Source organism: Protopterus annectens, chromosome 1.part0, assembly GCF_019279795.1.
Source record: "Protopterus annectens isolate FY-2018-M chromosome 1.part0, PAN1.0, whole genome shotgun sequence".
NCBI lineage: Eukaryota > Metazoa > Chordata > Ceratodontiformes > Protopteridae > Protopterus > Protopterus annectens.
Window position 1 is genome coordinate 1,269,290,639 of NC_056725.1, and position 20,515 is coordinate 1,269,311,153.

Genomic DNA, 20,515 nt, shown 5'->3' on the forward strand with positions numbered 1-20,515 from the left:
CAGTGTACGAGGCAACTGCTGCATTGCCCCATACACCCATATCCACCAAGCCAGGTGCTGAGATAGCAGGAAATGCATGTCCATGGCTTTGGATTCCTGCTTAGTATACATGGGGATAGTAAAAGGAAGGTTCACAGTTGGCTAGCTAGGTTTCTGTAAAATGTGTAGATTACGAACAAGACTGCCTAAGAGTACCCAAGACCTAGCTCGAGGGCCACATGTTTCAGTGTGCAAACTGGCTGCTCAGTGCACAGCTGGGTAACTAAGGGGCTGCAGAACTAGTTTTATAGGAATAACTACAATTCCTGTGGTCCGCATCTTTACAAGGCACTGCTGACTTCTGCTGTGCAATGAGCAACATCACTTAAAACACAATGACTTTATGCAGGCAGAAACAAAGCTCAAACAAATTAGCCCCCCATCCAATAGCAAACAGGCACTGTGAATCCCAGCTCAAAAGTGACCTGGCCCCTCTCTACTCCCACTAGGGAGCAGACCAATGACTTCTTAATGTAAAAACACTACCTGGTGCCACACAAACTTTAAATTAATCAAAATACAGTGCAAAACAGCCTTTTCAGACACTTATCTAATACACACAAAAATATTTTTAGATGCAATGTCTTTATATACATATATATACATATATATATATATACATACATATGTATATATATATATACACACACACACATATATATATATATATATATATATATATATATATATACACACACACATACACACACATATATATATATATATATATATATATATATATATATATATATATATATATATATATATAAAAATATATATATATATATCTATATATATATATATATAGATATATATATAGATATATCTATATATATATATATATATATATATATATCTATATATATATATATATATATATATATATATATATATATATATATATATATATATATATATATATATATATATATATATATATATATTTACAGATACATATATATATATATATATATATATATATATATATATATATTTATATATATACACACACACACACACACACACACACACACACACACACACACACACAGACACACAGACACACAACTAAAATCCCTTTTCTATAAGGGAATATCAAAAAGATTGCAAAAATTCTGAAACACCATCAGGTCTGTGACAAAGAGATACTGTCAGTACAGCTATCTGGAATTTTGTAAATAATTATGTAATTTGTGAATATTTACATGATGTATACAAGATGCTTGTGTTCCAACTGTATTAGAACTGTATGTCATGTGTATACCAAACTTATTTGTACAGATGTTTGTGTTGAAAATGTATTTGGACAGTGCTTACATCCACAGTGTGCCCTACTGGAAGAGAAATGTACATGCACTATTGTAACTTTTTAAATATATATGTTAACAGAGGAAACTGGAGGGTTAACCTCAGTCTAGCAAAATTTAGGAAAATATCTGAAATTACTTTATAGGTGAATTACTTTATGGCTAGGCCATAAAAGATGGCATCTTTCAGTTTTCAATGCAGCAAGAGACACAATGATTGTACTAGGATGCTTTGTCTATAGCATGAACTAATTACTAGTCTTGAAATGTGGAGGAATTTAAATGTTTTATGACTTCCAGCATCTGCCAAAGATCTGAGCAGAAGCCTTTGTCTATGTTTTGTATATTTTTACAGGTAGATGCTAAATGCTAAAAGCTGCCAACAATGGTTGTTTTGGCTTGGGAACCAGGAGTCATATGACAAGTGATGTCATTCTGCAAGCTATCCCAGCAGTAATATTTGAGATGTCTCCTAGCGAGACAGAGCATCCTGTATTTTGTCTTGGACCTGACAATAACTGGAAGATCCATTCATCACATCTGCCTTGAATTATTAGCAAGTTCTTAGGTTGAGGTAATTATCTAAGCTACAGTCAGGAATATAGTGAAGCTTAGTTTAGATATTTTTCTTTGAGACTGTCCTGCAATGTTGTTTTAAATATTTCCTGTGGTTTTGAACTCTGATGTCACTGTTAATATATATTTAGTACTGTCCTGTTTTATTATTAAATATATTTAAACCTTTCACTGTGACTGATTTGTACAGAGATACTTACGTTTTTAGAGTACTTGCATATTTATTTGGCGACACTGTGTGGACCACTCCTAATAGCCTTGCCCTTGGTCAAACTACCATTTGTATTAAAATTATACAGTAAAATTGGACACCTTTTGTTACGGGCCTTAAAGTAGCTGTCAAGGAGTGACTGGTGGTAGGGGAAACTACCTTATAGTCTGGGCAGAAGGGGGCATAGCTAGTAAACCTGCACCAGCCTCTCCCAGGTGTGCGGGTGTAAATCAAACCTCAAAGAATGTGCGTGTCAGCCACCTGGTCAGGGACACAAAGCAGTGGTTAGACAGAGAGGGCGCTGGAGGTCTTGGCTTGGTCACTAAGCTTAGATGTCAACTCTATAGCTGTTCCAGTGTGGAGTCTTACTGGGGATCTGAAGAGAGTGAGAAACCAGCCCCAAAACGACTGTGGTCTGTGTACTCTTAAGGGAAATTGCACTTGATGCAGAGAGTTGCATCTGGAAATACTGCGTGTGTACCTGCTATCCCCTCAGTAAATGTCCCCCACTATTACCAGTGGTGAGGTTTGAGGCTCTTCGATTACTGGTCCAGTGGTGGGATGTCACAAGGTCCACTAAAGAAGCTTATGAATTTAGACTGGCTTCAAATGCCAAAAATAATTATAAATCCTTCTTTAGTTACTTTTGTCAACTAAGAAACAATACTCTGCACTACTGTGAAAGTATTCATAATGACACCTCCTATTTTGACCCAACAGACATTGCCAATATCCTTGCACATAAAAACAGAGCCAGTTTCATCCCTCAGACTGCTACCAAACACCTAGAAATACCTAAATCCCCAACTCCCCAATTATCTCTAAAGATCATTTACTGAAAATGCTAACCAAGATCAAATACATATCATCCATGAGACCAGACAGTATACTTTGTTGCTGATTTAATGAAGCATGGCTTTACAGACCCTCTCTAAACTATTTAACCTAGGTTTAGAAACTGGTTTTGTCTCCAATGAGTGGAACACTGCAGTAGCAATACCCTTCCATAACTGAACACTACAGCTATGCACAGAGGGATATATATTACACACACACACACACACACACACACACACTTTATGCATTTTAAAAAGCAAGCTGGAAGAGTCCCTTATTAAGGAACACTCACCTGCCTGCTACAAAGAATGGGAATATGCACACAAAGGAAATAACTTCAACCAGATTGTCACAATACTGATGCTGTGTACAATGCTCCTCCTGCAAGCAATATTTTTCCTCAATGTGCATTTTATTATTTTACCCGCTTTGTCACCAAAAGCTGCACTGTGAATACCGTGCCATTTTTAAGAAGTGTGATGTTTTCACATATTCTGCACTGGCAACTGTAGAGCACAAACAAACACTTACCATTAGATACTGTAAACAAACTTTTGAATGAAGATGTCACTGCCAAATTATGTGTACTGATGCATTCAAAACATTGTAAATTTGCTGTTGGTGTTCTCTATAAGCATAGTAAATAATGGTCTGCTCAAAATATTTGTAGTAAATCTTCGCATTTTACCATCTTTATTTGATGTAACAAACTGATGCTTTTAATGGGTACAGGCCACGGCTAAAAAGGGTCTGGTGACCATCCCACCCTACCTGGTCATCAAATGACAAAACATAGGAACAAATGGTTTTACATATAACAATAAATTAGTCACTGAAGCCAGCTTTGCAGTCTGACGTTCATATTATTTATATGATAGAATAAACAAAAATTAAGTACAGTCTGAAATTCAGCTGCAGTCTTAATCTGCTTTCTCTGATAATTATCCATACTCTACAAAGTTTACACAATTCAAGACAGATGTATTTATCTAAAATCAGACGCAGTATTCCTTTCACTAAGGGATCTGGCAAAAAAGTTGGATACAAGTTGGATACAATTAATGGTACTGACAAAGCTCTCAAGAGAAAGCTAGGTTCCAGGGGGCTTCTATGACAGGCAACAACATCCTGAAGCATCTCCTTGTACATATTCACAGGCAGTATATATCCAAGTGGTGTCTCCTTTAAAGAATACCAGCTCCTTTCCCTCAAGTTTGCCTTATTTCTTACATCTGATACATGCAGCTCCTTCTAGAGTCTTCCTGGGAATGTTTTTTAGGCACAAAGATCACAAATCTGCTTGGCACCAAGACAATAGGCCTTTAACAGGCCTGCATGAAGTTGCCCTCAGTAACTATGTATAGTATTTCACCTTCAACAAATATCCAGCACTCAAAAATGATAATCATAGCAAATAAGAAAATAATTCTGCCAAAATCTGGTACCCAAGCTTCAGTACCATTTAATGCAAATAAGTACAGTCTAGCGTGAATAAGCTCTCAATCAAACAGGTTTCGTCCACTGGCGTCATCAGTGCAAATCAGACTCATGCAGCATATCCTTTAAAGAGCCACCATTTAAAGCACCAACAGTAGCAGTTCATTGTACATAAACAAAAAAAAAAAAGCATTATAGGTTCATAGGTTCATAGATTGGTACTAAGCTAACTGCCCTTGCGAGCCATTTTAAGCCTAGCTAATTATTCCTTGTGAGACTCAAACCCTGCACCTTGTGTTTGTAAGGCAAACACCTTAACCATTAGGCCACCCTCCCAACAACTTATTAGAAATATTCCCAACCTCGAATCATAAAATATGTGCTTCAATACAATACATTTATAAATCTCACATTTTAAACATCTAATAAACAAAACACCCTACTAATACGAAGGTTTATACATAGAACTTATTTTAACCCTGGTCTAAACATAGAACCTAATTTAATAATGTATAGGTTTTCCTTTTTGTATAATAATGTATGTTTAGATAATGTGCATGCTTAATTAATGTACTTCTGGGGCGCTTACAATGTATGTCACTAAGATGTACTGTTATTCGTTGTTTAAGTGGTCTCAAAGTTTGAGCAACATAAAAAGCCCCACACTGGCATGCAGCCATATAAACCATCCATTCTGTTATGCACTTAATCAAATGCCTGATGTTAAAAACATTGCAGGCGTAAACAGAAGTAAATTATTTAGTTTTAGATATTACCTTGGAATATATGCAATTTCCACAGCATGTACTACCATATAATCTACTCTGTTCTGACTTTCGTTGGTTAATAGTAACCCCTTTATACCAAGAAAGATGTTCCCCCAAGCTTTTACCACATATAAAGTAAAATAACAACAGTCAGCTAGACATTGTTAAATAAATGGTCTGCTTTTATTAAATGTCAAAACCTATTAACAAGTTCACACATTTTGAAAGAATCTGTACTATATATATATATATATATATATATATATATATATATATATATATAAATATAAATATAAATATATATATATATATATATATATATATATATATATATAGTTATTTATCTAGGTGTGGACCCTTTAAGATTTTCAATATTTTTATCACTAGAAAAGTACAGTTGTGTACACTTACCATAAATGTAAATGTTACAGTGTATTCACTGTTGCAGTCATTACAGTTGGGTAATCGGCTGGCAGGTTGCCCTCAGTCGGCCTGATTAACAAAGTCTTGCGTCCTGCATCGGTTGCTGTCCCTTCTTCCATGACATCAGGTCGTCAGGGGAATAAAACATGCAGCCGATGCCATTACATCAGTTTCTTGCCCCAGATGTCAGGTGCCCCCCAAATGGGGAGCAAATAAAATTAAAAACACAAAAAATATACCTCCAATCCCAAAAGTAAATACACCAAAAGGGCTTTTAAGCATAGTGAAAGAAAGTAGAGGTGTAACCAAAGAAAAATAGGGGGCTGGAGGGAGGGTAACCAGGACTGCAACAGTGAATACACTCGAACATCTACATTTATGATAAGTGTACACAACTGTACTATGTTCTTCGTGTTTCACTGTTGCAGTCATTACATTTGGGTAGATTCCCAAAGCTATGGTTGGGTGGAGGGAATTATACAGCATTAGGACCAGCTATAAGACCCTGTAGGACAGCAGTGGCAAAGCCAGCTCTGGATTTAGAGAAAAGTGGTAAATGGTAATGTTTGGTGAACGTATGAACTGAGCTCCAGGTAGCAGCTTCTAGAATGTCCCTGGTAGGGACACCTCTGAGAAAGGCTGTAGAAGCAGAAGCAGCCCTGGTGGAATGGGATCTGATCCCCTGGGGGATAGTTTTTCCATGGTGCATATAGCAGAAATTAATACAATGGCTTACCCATTTGGAAATGGTTTGCTTTGAAATAGCTTTTCCCTCTGCCCCTGCAGCAAATGCCACCAGCAGTACAGATTTTTTGTGATTTTGATTTTGTCCTGTTTAAGTAAAATCTAAGTTGTCTGTGTACATCCAATGAATGCAGAATCCGCTCCACCTTGTTCTGTGAATTAGGAAAGAAAGTTGGCAAATGTATGGTCTGATTAAGAGCCACACTGGATACCACCTTAGGCATGAAGGATGGATTTGTCCTGAGAAATGCCCTGTCCGCATGAAAAATTATGAAAAGGCTCCACTGTCATAAGAGCCTGTAATTCGGAAAACCTTCTAGCTGAAGTGACTGCTAAAAGGAAAGCTGTTTTCCAGGAGAGAAATTTTAGGTCTGCAGTAGCAGCTGGCTCGAAAAGAAGGAGAGTGAGCTTTTCCAATACAAAATTGAGGTCCCAGGCAGGGGTTGGAGCTCTTCTGGGTGGTTTTTGGCCCCTCTGAGATACTGCTTTAGCAGAGGATGAGAGTACAGGGGGGGGGGGTTCTGTGTTGTAATGAGCTGAAATGGCTGAGGCATGGATTTTGATGGAAGAAAAGGACAGGCCCTTGTGAAGCATCTCAGTTAAGTATTGTAAAATCTGAGGAATGTTGGGCACTGCTGTGCGTATCCCTTGATATTGATTCCAGGCACAGAATATTTTCCATTTGTCAGCATAATATTTTCTAGTACTAGGCCTTCTCGCCTACAAAATTACATCCATCACAGGTTTGCTGAGGGATGCTAAGGTGAATTTAGGTGATTAGCCATGCTGCAAGATTCAAAGTTTGGAGCAGTGTGTGCAGAATTTGGTTGTTCTGCTGAGACAGTAGGTAAGGTGTCTGAGGCAGGTGTCATGGGGGAAGGTGTGACACATTGCTCAGGATTGGGAACCAGTGTTGGTAAGGCCAGTCTGGAGCAATCAAAATCATTTTTGGTTTGCCCTGGTTGACTTTTAGTAGAACCTTGGAGAGCAGAGGCAGAGGGGGAAAGGCATAGACTGATAGGCTTTTTTGTGACGAGTTCTTGTTCAAAAATTGTCCAACTGATAGATCTTTTTGCCTCACCCCAGAACTATGCCTGGGCTTCCCCATTTGCGTGTCAACATGTTGTATTCAGCTTTCCTGGCAGGAATTCAGCTTGTAGTTGTACTTGAGAGGTCAAGGCAGTGTCCCACAATGCCATGGCTAGTCTGCAAAGGGGGTAGGAGTGTGTAGCCCCCTGCTTGTTTATGTACCACATAACCGTGGTGTTGTCTGTCAATCATTAATTGTCCTGGATGAAGGTAGTCCTTGAAGGCTGTCAGTGCATTCTGTACAGCTAGCATTTCTTTCTGATTGATATGAAGGTGCATTTGATCTGGGCTCCATTTGCCCTGAATGCACATCCCTGCCAAATGTGCCCCTCAAGCATAGTCTGATGCATCTGTAGTTAGGGTTTGGGCGGCAGGGGGGTGGTGTGAATGGCAGTCCCTTGTTCTGGTAGCAGGCCTCTGCCCACCATAGGAACTCTAGTTGCAGGCAAGGTATGATAGGAATCATGGTTTCCAGGCTGTGACAATGCTGACTCCATAGACTTTAAGTACCACTGAAGTTTCCTCATATGCAGTCTTGCATATGGAATTAGAAGAATGCAGGAGACCATTAACCCCAAGGCTTGCAGTATTTGCCTTTGTGGCCACCTGTTTGAAGTAAGTCACCAAATGAATTTGCTTCTCTGACGTAAGGAAAGTCATCTGGGCAGCTGTATTCAAGCTTGCACCCAGGAATGTAATTTTCTGAGAGGGTACCAGTTGTGATTTCTTTTCATTCATAGTGTACCCTAGACAAGTTAGAACCCTTTTTACAAATGCCAGATGGTTTAGAAGAGTGTCCTTGCTTTCTGCCTGAATTAGACAATCTTCCAGGTATGGATATATTTGAATATTTTCTTTGCCTGCAAAATGCAATTACTGGAAACAGGCACTTTGTAAAGACCCTGGGCGCAGTAGATAAGCCAAAGGTCAGTGCAGAGAACTGGTAATGCAAGTAGCCTGCTTTAAAGCTGAGGTATCTTCTGCAAGATTCCCCGATTGGGATATGCAGGTAGGCCTCTTAAATCCACAGTTGTCAACCAGGCATCTTTGCTTAGCATAGGAAGTAACTGGTGAAGAGAGTCAGCATCTTGAATTTTGGAATGTCCAGAAAGGTGTTTAGAGTAGATAAGTCCAGGATTGGAAGCCATGATTTGTCTTTTCTGGGTACCAGGAAAAGTCTTGAATAGAAACCTTGTCCCTTTTCCTCTTCTGGTACTGGATGAATAGCCCCCATGCTCATGAGGAAAAGTACTTGTTTCTGGGCCTCTGCCCACTGATTTGGGGGCAGGTCTGGCCATCCGTTTGGAATTGGCAACATGTGGAAATGAAATCTGTATCCCTGGGATACTATATTTAAAACCCATTTGTCCTGGGTTATAAGTTGCCAGTTTTTTGTATGAAGAGCCAGATTTCCCCTCAAAGGGGCGGCCAAAGGGTAAGTGCTTGGTAAGTGTAAAAGGAAGTCATTGAGACTGCTTACCATAGGGAGGTGTCTTGTTGTTTCCAGATTTGGAAGAGGAGGAACCCCATTGTTTTGCTTGAAAGTCCCTTTTGACTGAAACCTGGAGCCTTTGGAATGTCTGGATTTGACTTGAGTGACTCTCAATGGAACTGGAAAGGACCACTTCTTAGTAGGGCAGTGCCTACTGAATCTTGGAGGTTGCACTTGTAAGAAATCTTTCACAATTTGCATAGATTTAACTTTACCTTCCATCTTTTTTAAAATTTCTTCCGCCTTATTACCAAAGAGATGGTCCTGCTGTAAAGGAGCATCCAACAATTTTGCTTTAACATGATCAGGCAGATTTTGCTCTTTGAGCCAAGCATGCCTTCTTAGAACAGACCCAGTCACAGTAGCCCTGCAAGAGGCCTCCAAAGAATCAAAACCACATTGCAAAGTATGTTTTCCAACTTGTTCAGCTGAATGCAATAAATCCTGTAAATCCTTGTTTTCCACACAATCAGAAATTAACATCATTTTCTGTTTAAGCAGTCCCATGATATGCTGTTGATATTTTAGCATACGAAATTGACAGTTTAAAGTCCTGATTGCCAAGGCTGGAGAAGTGTAAACCTTCTTACCCCATCTATCCAGCGCCCTGGAATCTCTATCAGAAGGGGTAGGATTTTTATCTGTAGAAGCGTCAATGCCCTTGGGACCCTGAGAAATGGTTTCAGGATCTGTAGCAGGATTTTTGAAAAGGAATTTGTGGGAGTCAGGAACCCTGTAGTATCTGTCTGGCTTACAAGGAGCCGGAGGCACAGAACCAGGAGCCATACTGGATTCTGAAAAAACATCATCAACAATGTCTAGAACAGGAGGTATAGCCAAAGGCCTATGCTGAGGAAGAAGAAGAAAATCCCAAAGTCTCTTTTTAGTTTCAGAGAAATCCTGACTTTCCCAGTAGAAATGTTCCCTTAAGGTATGTAAAGTTTCCCCAAAAGAAAAATCCTCAGGGGGGGAAGCAGAAGAAATGGAATCTTCTGCATCAGAGTCCTCATAAGAAGGTATAGACAATTCCTGTTCATTGGAAGAGTCAGAAGAAATAGAATCCTGTTCAGAGGAATCATGATCAATGTCTTGCCTAGGCCTCTTGGGGGGAGGGGGGGTTGGCTCCCCCTGATCAGAGTAATTAAATCTTTTGGCCTTAATTTTGAAGATGGCTTCGGTTTAATATACAAATCTGTAGGCCTGAAAACACCCTCAGAAGCCGGTGCCTGCACAGCGGCAACAGACCCATCCAGGGTAGAGGCATCCACGGGTTCTCTAACTGAAGCATATCGCGGCATACCAGACTCCGAATGAGTCTCAGTAGAGGCCTGCGAATCAGAAGTAGCGGGTATCAGGGGCTGCAAAAGCACCTCACTGAGTACCAGCGAACTGGTGACTGGCTTAGGAGAAGCGTCGTCGGCAGTTTTGGACCTCAATGGCCTGTCTCTGTCTTTTTCTTTGCGTTTTTTAGGTATTCCAGTAGTCGAATTGCTAACAGACGACATTTCTGGATAATTAAAATGTGATCCAAAATATTTAAATGTAAAAATATACAGACGTTTGATAGTGCGTTGATTAAATAAAGCACCAAACCGTTAGCAAGGTACATTATGGTCAGGGCCTAGGCAAGGAATACAGTACAAATGAAAATCCTTATGAGGTATTTGCTTTCCACAAGTAATGCAATTATTAACTTTTACTGACATCGGTAAGGAGCAAGAAAAAGTTTCCCCAACGGGGTACTTAGCTTTTTAAGTTGAAGACTTCGGATCTGAAACTCGAAAATGAAAATTTCAGGAGTCGGTCGACCGGCACATGCGAACTACTTCTGCTTCGGGCACCGCGCAGCAAGAAAGACTGATGTAATGGTGTCAGCTGCATGTTTTATACCCCTGACATCATGGAAGAAGGGACAGTAACCAATGCAGGACCCAAGACTTTGTTAATCAGGCCGACTGAGTACAACCTGCCAGCAGATTACCCAAATGTAATGACTGCAACAGTGAAACATGAAGAACATCTAAGCAGTTCATCTCTAGACATATTAGAGCTTCAAGTCTTGCTCGCCTAAAAAGATTTTTATTATAACCCCTACTCACAAATCTAGCCTCCATCTTTCCTGCTTCAGTCTTAAATTCATTCACCGAACTGCAAATTTTCTTCAGCCTCATAAATTGAGTCTTGGGAATATTTTTAATGGTATGGTTGGGATGAGAACTCCCAGCCTCAAGTAATGGCTTTATAGTGAAGGCTTCCTAAAAAGACTTGTGGCAATAGTTCCATCTATTGGTTTAGTGACATTTACATCGAGGAAGATTGCATATAGATAGGCTATCAGCTCCTGTTGTCGGTTTGTGCACAAGGTTGTGTTTGAAACATAAATATATGCGAGTGATGACTGGTTTGTTATTCCACTGTTTCTACATGTGTTGGGAGATTGCAGCAGTATACATGGCTGAATAGAGCTTGTTGAGAAAATTTCTCAAAACAATTTAACAGTTAAGGGTGATTTTGCTTGTTTTACATGTAACAATTTGGGTCCAGCAGCAGCTGGTGCTAGTTCTCCTGACAATGTTGAAAGAGTTTAAAACATTTATGGAGAACTCAAAAAAAAAACTAAGAGCTACTACTTGGTACATTAATTTGTTAAAAGCTTATTTGCTTATTTGAATGCTGGTACAGCACCGCATGGCCTGAGTGTTTACATAGAGCTTGCTGGAGAAACAGACTGCCGTGTTTTTCTGAACAAATGCACTAGTATACAATGGACTGCTTCCAAAATGTTTATTGAGCTTTTAATTGAATATTATGATCAGCAACTAGGAATTATTAATCAAAGGTTGGATTTGAATGTTGAATCTGTACAAATGTTTACAAATTGTAATGAATACAAAAATAAGCACTGCAAATACATAGGTTCATAGGTGTGTACTAGGCTAATGGCCCTCGAGCCTTTACAAGCCTAGCCCATAGGATTACCCTGGCATCATGCCCAGTGCCTGTGTAGAGTAGACCCACTGGAGTGATCCCCAGGGTGAATTTTCTATTTCCCATCTACTCATTAAGATTTCTCCTGAAGACAGCCAGTAGGGTGCTCTGTTTGACATGTATGGGAAATCTATTCCATAGCATGGGCAGTCTCTGGGTTATGAACCCGTCCTTCCAGCACATTCTGTTGATTGTGGTAATGAGGTTGAGGTCTCTGGAGCGTGTGGTGCGGTGGAATTGGGATTTCTTTAGATGTAGCATTTCAAACACAGCTGGGTAAGACATGGCTTTGTAAGTCAAGCAGAGATCGCTTTTAAGTAGGTGATATGAGGCAGAGAATAGTTGGAGTTTTTTTGAGTCTATCCATATAGGACAAGTGTTTAAGGCCTGGGATCCTCTTTGAGGCACTTTTGCGGCCTCTCCAGTTGTTGCAGGTGTCTAGTGAAGTACATGCCAAATGGGACATTGTACGCGATGACTGGCATAATGAGGGAAGAGTAGAGGGAGACAATGACATCTTTCTTCCTGGATGCAAAACCCTAAGTAATGAGATGTGCCAAGTCCCACAGTGGCAATGTGGTGGTCAAAAGAAAGGTTGCTGTCAACCTGTGTTCCCAGAGCTCTTATAATGCCTTCTGTGTTCAGTGGACTACTGTGGGAAGTGGGATTTCCAAAGGGGATGATGACACATTTTTGGCACTGAGCTTAAGGCCATGGTTCTGACATGGTTGGTCTCAGTGAGGCCTTTCATTAGGATGTCAACATCACTTGGAGAGTTAATGGCTCCCAACTTGCAATCATCTGTGAACTTTGTCAGCTAGAGTCCCTTTGTGTTGGCCTGAACTCCTGAGAAGTAGATACCAAACAGGAGAGGACCCAGGACCGATCCCTGTGGGACTCCACTCGTAATTGGTCGGCACTCTGACTCGAAGTCAGCTACTTTCACACTGTGGGTTCTATCTGTAAGCCAGTTTTCAACCTACCTAGTGATATAGGGGTCGATGCCTAGCTTAGCACAAAACTTCATAATTTAATTTTTGTGCATAACAAACCGAGTGACTAATAAATATGCAGCGATATAGAATTAATAAATTATTATATCAAGTTTTCAGTGTTGCGTTCTGTCAATAGCTGCATTTTTATCCTCACTCCTATTCCCTCATGTTTCCTTGACTTATCAGTTGCTTTTTTATAGCAGCCCCACATGCATTCCTTCATCTGGGAGTCCCCCCCCCAGATTCTTGTGAGACAGAACCTTTTGATTACCGTTCATTAAGGACCACAGAAAAATGTTGTTGTATTTGGTAGGTGGCTAATGGCAAGTTATGGAGAAGATAATTGAGATCAGTGTTGTGCTCTGGTAAAAAAAATCAAATAAGTATGTAAATGAAGTAATAAATATATTTATATATTGGCAATATCTGTTGGCTCAGTACAAGAGGTACTATTGTGCAGTAGCTCAGAGCAAATCTGGGTATTGCCGTACAGATTCTTTACATAATACCTAAATCCCCAACTCCCCAATTATCTCTAAAGATCATTTACTGAAAATGCTAACCAAGATCAAATACATATCATCCATGAGACCAGACAGTATACTTTGTTGCTGATTTAATGAAGCATGGCTTTACAGACCCTCTCTGTAAACTATTTAACCTAGGTTTAGAGACTGGTTTTGTCTCTGATGAGTGGAACACTGCAGTAGCAATACCCTTCCATAACTGAACACTACAGCTATGCACAGAGGGATATATATTACACACACACACACACACACACACACACACACACACACACACACACTTTATGCATTTTAAAAAGCAAGTTGGAAGAGTCCCTTATTAAGGAACACTCACCTGCCTGCTACAAAGAATGGGAATATGCACACAAAGGAAATAACTTCAACCATATTGTCACAATACTGATGCTGTGTACAATGCTCCTCCTGCAAGCAATATTTTTCCTCAATGTGCATTTTATTATTTTACCCGTCACCAAAAGCTGCACTGTGAATACTGTGCCATTTTTAAGAAGTGTGATGTTTTCACATATTCTGCACTGGCAACTGTAGAGCACAAACAAACACCATTACATACTGTAAACAAACTTTTGAATGAAGATGTCACTGCCAAATTATGTGTACTGATGCATTCAAAACATTGTAAATTTGCTGTTGGCGTTCTCTATAAGCATAGTAAATAATGTTCTGCTCAAAATATTTGTAGTAAATCTTCGCATTTTACCATCTTTACTTGATGTAACAAACTGATGCTTTTAATGGGTCCAGGCCACGGCTAAAAAGGGTCTGGTGACCATCCCACCCTACCTGGTCATCAAATGACAAAACATAGGAACAAATGGTTTTACATATAACAATAAATTAGTCACTGAAGCCAGCTTTGCAGTCTGACGTTCATATTATTTATATGATAGAATAAACAAAAATTAAGTACAGTCTGAAATTCAGCTGCAGTCTTAAACTGCTTTCTCTGATAATTATCCATACTCTACAAAGTTTACACAATACAAGACAGATGTATTTATCTAAAATCAGACGCAGTATTCCTTTCACGAAGGGATCTGGCAAAAAAGTTGGATACAATTAATGGTACTGACAAAGCTCTCACAAGAGAAAGCTAGGTTCCAGGGGGCTTATATGACAGGCAACAACATCCTGAAGCATCTCCTTGTACATCTTCACAGGCAGTATATATCCAAGTGGTGTCTCCTTTAAAGAATACCAGCTCCTTTCCCTCATTTCTTACATCTGATACATGCAGCTCCTTCTAGAGTCTTCCTGGGAATGGTTTTTAGGCACAAAGATCACAAATCTGCTTGGCACCAAGGCAATAGGCCTTTAACAGGCCTGCATGAAGCTGCCCTCAGTAACTATGTATAGTATTTCACCTTCAACAAATATCCAGCACTCAAAAATGATAATCATAGCAAATAAGAAAATAATTCTGCCAAAATCTGGTACCCAAGCTTCAGTACCATTTAATGCAAATAAGTACAGTCTAGCGTGAATAAGCTCTCAAACAGGATTCATCCACTGGCGTCATCAGTGCAAATCAGACTCATGCAGCATATCCAAGCTTCAGTACCATTTAATGCAAACAAGTACAGTCTAGCGTGAATAAGCTCTCAATCAAACTAAAGAGCCACCATTTAAAGCACCAACAGTAGCAGTTCATTGTACATAAACAAAAAAAAAAAGCATTATTAATTCAAAAACAACTTATTAGAAATATTCCCAACCTCGAATCATAAAATATGTGCAATACAATACATTTATAAATCTCACATTTTAAACAACACCTAATAAACAAAACACCCTACTAATACGAAGGTTTATACATAGAACTTATTTTAACCCTGGTCTAAACATAGAACCTAATTTAATAATGTATAGGTTTTCCTTTTTGTATAATAATGTATGTTTAGATAATGTGCATGCTTAATTAATGTACTTCTGGGGCGCTTACAATGTATGTCACTAAGATGTACTGTTATTCGTTGTTTAAGTGGTCTCAAAGTTTGACCAACATAAAAAGCCCCACACTGGCATGCAGCCATATAAACCATCCATTCTGTTATGCACTTAATCAAATGCCTGATGTTAAAAACATTGCAGGCGTAAACAGAAGTAAATTATTTAGTTTTAGATATTACCTTGGAATATATGCAATTTCCACAGCATGTACTACCATATAATCTACTCTGTTCTGACTTTCGTTGGTTAATATTAACCCCTTTATACCAAGAAAGATGTTCCCCCAAGCTTTTACCACATATAAAGCAAAACAACAATAGTCAGCTAGACATTGTTAAATAAATAAATAAACAAATGGTCTGTTTTTATTAAATGTCAAAACCTATTAACAAGTTCACACATTTTGAAAGAATATGTACTATATATATATATATATATATATATATATATATATATATATATATATATATATATATATATATATATATATATATACATACACACACACACATATATATATATATATATATATATATATATATATATATATATAGTTATTTATCTAGGTGTGGACCCTTTATTAAGATGTTCAATATTTTTATCACTAGAAAAGTACAGTTGTGTACACTTACCATAAAAGTAGATGTTAGAGTGTATTCACCGTTGCAGTCATTACATTTGGGTAATCGGCTGGCAGGTTGCCCTCAGTCGGCCTGATTAACAAAGTCTTGCGTCCTGCGTCGGTTGCTGTCCCTTCTTCCATGACATCAGGTCGTCAGGGGAATAAAACATGCAGCCGATGCCATTACATCAGTTTCTTGCCCCAGATGTCAGGTGCCCCCCCCAAATGGGGAGCAAATAAAATTAAAAACACAAAAAATATACCTCCAATCCCAAAAGTAAATACACCAAAAGGGCTTTTAAGCATAGTGAAAGAAAGTAGAGGTGTAACCAAAGAAAAATAGGGGGCTGGAGGGAGGGTAACCAGGACTGCAACAGTGAATACACTCGAACATCTACATTTATGGTAAGTGTACACAACTGTACTATGTTCTTCGTGTTTCACTGTTGCAGTCATTACATTTGGGTAGATTCCCAAAGCTGTGGTTGGGTGGAGGGAATTATACAGCATTAGGACCAGCTATAAGACCCTGTAAGACAGCAGTGGCAAAGCCAGCTCTGGATTTAGAGAAAAGTGGTAAATGGTAATGTTTGGTGAATGTATGAACTGAGATCCAGGTAGCAGCTTCTAGAATGTCTATGGTAGGGACACCTCTGAGAAAGGCTGTAGAAGCAGATGCAGCCCTGGTGGAATGGGATCTGATCCCCTGGGGGATAGTTTTTCCATGGTGCATATAGCAGAAATTAATACAATGGCTTACCCATTTGGAAATGGTTTGCTTTGAAATAGCCTTTCCCTCTGCCCCTGCAGCAAATGCCACCAGCAGTTCAGATTTTTTGTGATTTTGTCCTGTTTAAGTAAAAAAGTTGTCTGTGTACATCCAATGAATGCATAATCCGCTCCACCTTGTTCTGTGAATTAGGAAAGAAAGTTGGCAAATGTATGGTCTGATTAAGAGCCACACTGGATACCACCTTAGGCATGAAGGATGGATTTGTCCTGAGAAATGCCCTGTCCGCATGAAAAATTATGAAAAGGCTCCACTGCCATAAGAGCCTGTAATTCGGAAAACCTTCTAGCTGAAGTGACTGCTAAAAGGAAAGCTGTTTTCCAGGAGAGAAATTTTAGGTCTGCAGAAGCAGCTGGCTCAAAAAGAGGGAGAGTGAGCTTTTCCAATACAAAATTGAGGTCCCAGGCAGGGGTTGGAGCTCTTCTGGGTGGTCTCAAGTTTTTGGCCCCTCTGAGATACTGCGTTAGCAGAGGATGAGAGTACAGGGGGGGGGGTTCTGTGTTGTAATGAGCTGAAATGGCTGGGGCATGGATTTTTATGGAAGAAAAGGACAGGCCCTTGTGAAGCATCTCAGTTAAGTATTGTAAAATCTGAGGAATGTTGGGCACTGCTGTGCTTATCCCTTGATTATTGATTCCAGGCACAGAATCTTTTCCATTTGTCAGCATAAGATTTTCTAGTACTAGGCCTTCTCACCTCCAAAATTACATCCATCACAGGTTTGCCGAGGGATGCTAAGGTGAATTTAGGTGATTAGCCATGCTGCAAGATTCAAAGTTTGGAGCAGTATGTGCAGAATTTGGTTGTTCTGCTGAGACAGTAGGTAAGGTGTCTGAGGCAGGTGTCATGGGGGAAGGTGTGACACATTGCGCAGGGGTGGGAACCAGTGTTGGTAAGGCCAGTCTGGAGCAATCAAAATCATTTTTGGTTTGCCCTGGTTGACTTTTAGTAGAACCTTGGAAAGCAGAGGCAGAGGGGGAAAGGCATAGACTGATAGGCTTTTTTGTGACGAGTTCTTGTTCAAAAATTGTCCAACTGATAGATCTTTTTGCCTCACCCCAGAACTATGTCTGGGCTTCCCCATTTGCATGTCAACATGTTGTATTCAGCTTTCCTGGCAGGAATTGAGCTTGTAGTTGTACTTGAGAGGTCAAGGCAGTGTCCCACAATGTCATGGCTAGTCTGCAAAGGGGGTAGGAGTGTGTAGCTCCCCTGCTTGTTTATGTACCACATAACCGTGGTGTTGTCTGTCTATCATTAATTGTCCTGGATGAAGGTAGTCCTTGAAGGCTGTCAGTGCATTCTGTACAGCTAGCATTTCTTTCTGACGGATATGAAGGTGCATTTGATTTGGGCTCCATTTGCCCTGAATGCACATCCCTGCCAAATGTGCCCCTCAAGCATAGTCTGATGCATCTGTAGTTAGGGTTTGGGTGGCAGGGGGGTGGTGTGAATGGCAGTCCCTTGTTCTGGTAGCAGGCCTCTGCCCACCATAGGAACTCTAGTTGCAGGCAAGGTATGATAGGAATCATGGTTTCCAGGCTGTGACAATGTTGACTCCATAGACTTTTTAAGTACCACTGAAGTTTCCTCATATGCAGTCTTGCATATGGAATTAGAAGAATGCAGGAGGCCATGAACCCCAAGGCTTGCAGTATTTGCCTTTGTGGCCACCTGTTTTGAAGTAAGTCACCAAATGAATTTGCTTCTCTGATGTAAGGAAAGTCATCTGGGCAGTTGCATTCAAGCTTGCACCCAGGAATGTATTTTTTTGAGAGGGTACCAATTGTGATTTCTTTTCGTTCATAGTGTACCCTAGACAAGTTAGAACCCTTTTTACAAATGCCAGATGGTTTAGAAGAGTGTCCTTGCTTTCTGCCTGAATTAGACAATCTTCCAGGTATGGATATATTTGAATATTTTCTTTGCCTGCAAAATGCAATTACTGGAAACAGGCACTTTGTAAAGACCCTGGGTGCAGTAGATAAGCCAAAGGTCAGTGCAGAGAACTGGTAATGCAAGTAGCCTGCTTTAAAGCGGAGGTATCTTCTGCAAGATTCCCCGATTGGGATATGCAGGTAAGCCTCTTAAATCCAGTTGTCAACCAGGCATCTTTGCTTAGCGTAGGAAGTAACTGGTGAAGAGAGTCAGCATCTTGAATTTTGGAATGTCCAGAAGGTGTTTAGAGTAGATAAGTCCAGGATTGGACGCCATGATTTGTCTTTTCTGGGTACCAGGAAAAGTCTTCAATAGAAACCTTGTCCCTTTTCCTCTTCTGGTACTGGATGAATAGCCCCCATGCTCATGAGGAAAAGTACTTGTTTCTGGGCCTCTGCCCACTGATTTGGGGGCAGGTCTGGCCATCCTTTTGGAATTGGCAACATGTGGAAATGAAATCTGTATCCCTGGGATACTATATTTAAAACCCATTTGTCCTGGGTTATAAGTTGCCAGTTTTTTTGTATGAAGAGCCAGATTTCCCCTCAAAGGGGCGGCCAAAGGGTAAGTGCTTGGTAAGTGCAAAAGGAAGTAATTGAGACTGCTTACCATAGGGAGGTGCCTTGTTGTTTCCAGATTTGGAAGAGGAGGAACCCCATTGTTTTGTTTGAAAGTCCCTTTTGACTGAAACCTGGAGCCTTTGGAATGTCTGGATTTGACTTGAGTGACTCTCAAAGGAACTGGAAAGGACCACTTCTTAGTAGGGCAGTGCCTACTGAATCTTGGAGGTTGCACTTGTAAGAAATCTTTCACAGTTTGCATAGATTTAACTTTATCTTCCATCTTCTTTAAAATTTCTTCCGCCTTATTACCAAAGAGATGGTCCTGGTGTAAAGGAGCATCCAACAATTTTGCTTCAACATGATCAGGCAGATTTTGCTCTGAGCCAAGCATGCCTTCTTAGAACAGACCCAGTCACAGCAGCCCTGCATGAGGCCTCCAAAGAATCAAAACCACATTGCAAAGTACGTTTTCCAACTTGTTCAGCTGAATGCAATAAATCCTGTAAATCCTTGTTTTCCACACAGTCAGAAATTAACATCATTTTCTGTTTAAGCAGTCCCATGATATGCTGTTGATATTTTAGCATACGAAATTGACAGTTTAAAGTCCCGATTGCCAAGGCTGCAGAAGTGTAAACCTTCTTACCCCATCTATCCAGCGCCCTGGAATCTCTATCAGAAGGGGTAGGATTTTTATCTGTAGAAGCGTCAATGCCCTTGGGACCCTGAGAAATGGTTTCAGGATCTGTAGCAGGATTTTTGAAAAGGAATTTGTGGGAGTCAGGAACCCTGTAGTATCTGTCTGGCTTACAAGGAGCCGGAGGCACAGAACCAGGAGCCATACTGGATTCTGAAAAATCATCATCAACAATGTCTAGAACAGTAGGTATAGCCAAAGGCCTATGCTGAGGAAGAAGAAAATCCCAGAGCAATCCTGACTTTCCCAGTAGAAATGTTCCCTTAAGGTATGTAAAGTTTCCCCAAAAGAAAAATCCTCAGGGGGTGAAGCAGAAGAAATGGAATCTTCTGTATCAGAGTCCTCATAAGAATGTATAGACAATTCCTGTTCATTCGAAGAGTCAGAAGAAATAGAATCCTGTTCAGAGGAATCATGATCAATGTCTTGCCTAGGCCTCTTGGGGGGGAGGGGGGGGTTGGCTCTCCCTGATCAGAGTAATTAAATCTTCAGCCATTTTGAT

The 20,515-nt window shown here is 39.9% G+C and overlaps 1 protein-coding gene across 2 annotated transcripts in view; it reads right to left on the minus strand.

Moving 5' to 3' along the window:
* Positions 1–20,515, minus strand: part of CEP162 (centrosomal protein 162) — a 2,095,315-nt gene that overhangs the window by 2,065,867 nt on the left and 8,933 nt on the right. The gene's annotated exons all lie outside the window — the stretch shown is intronic.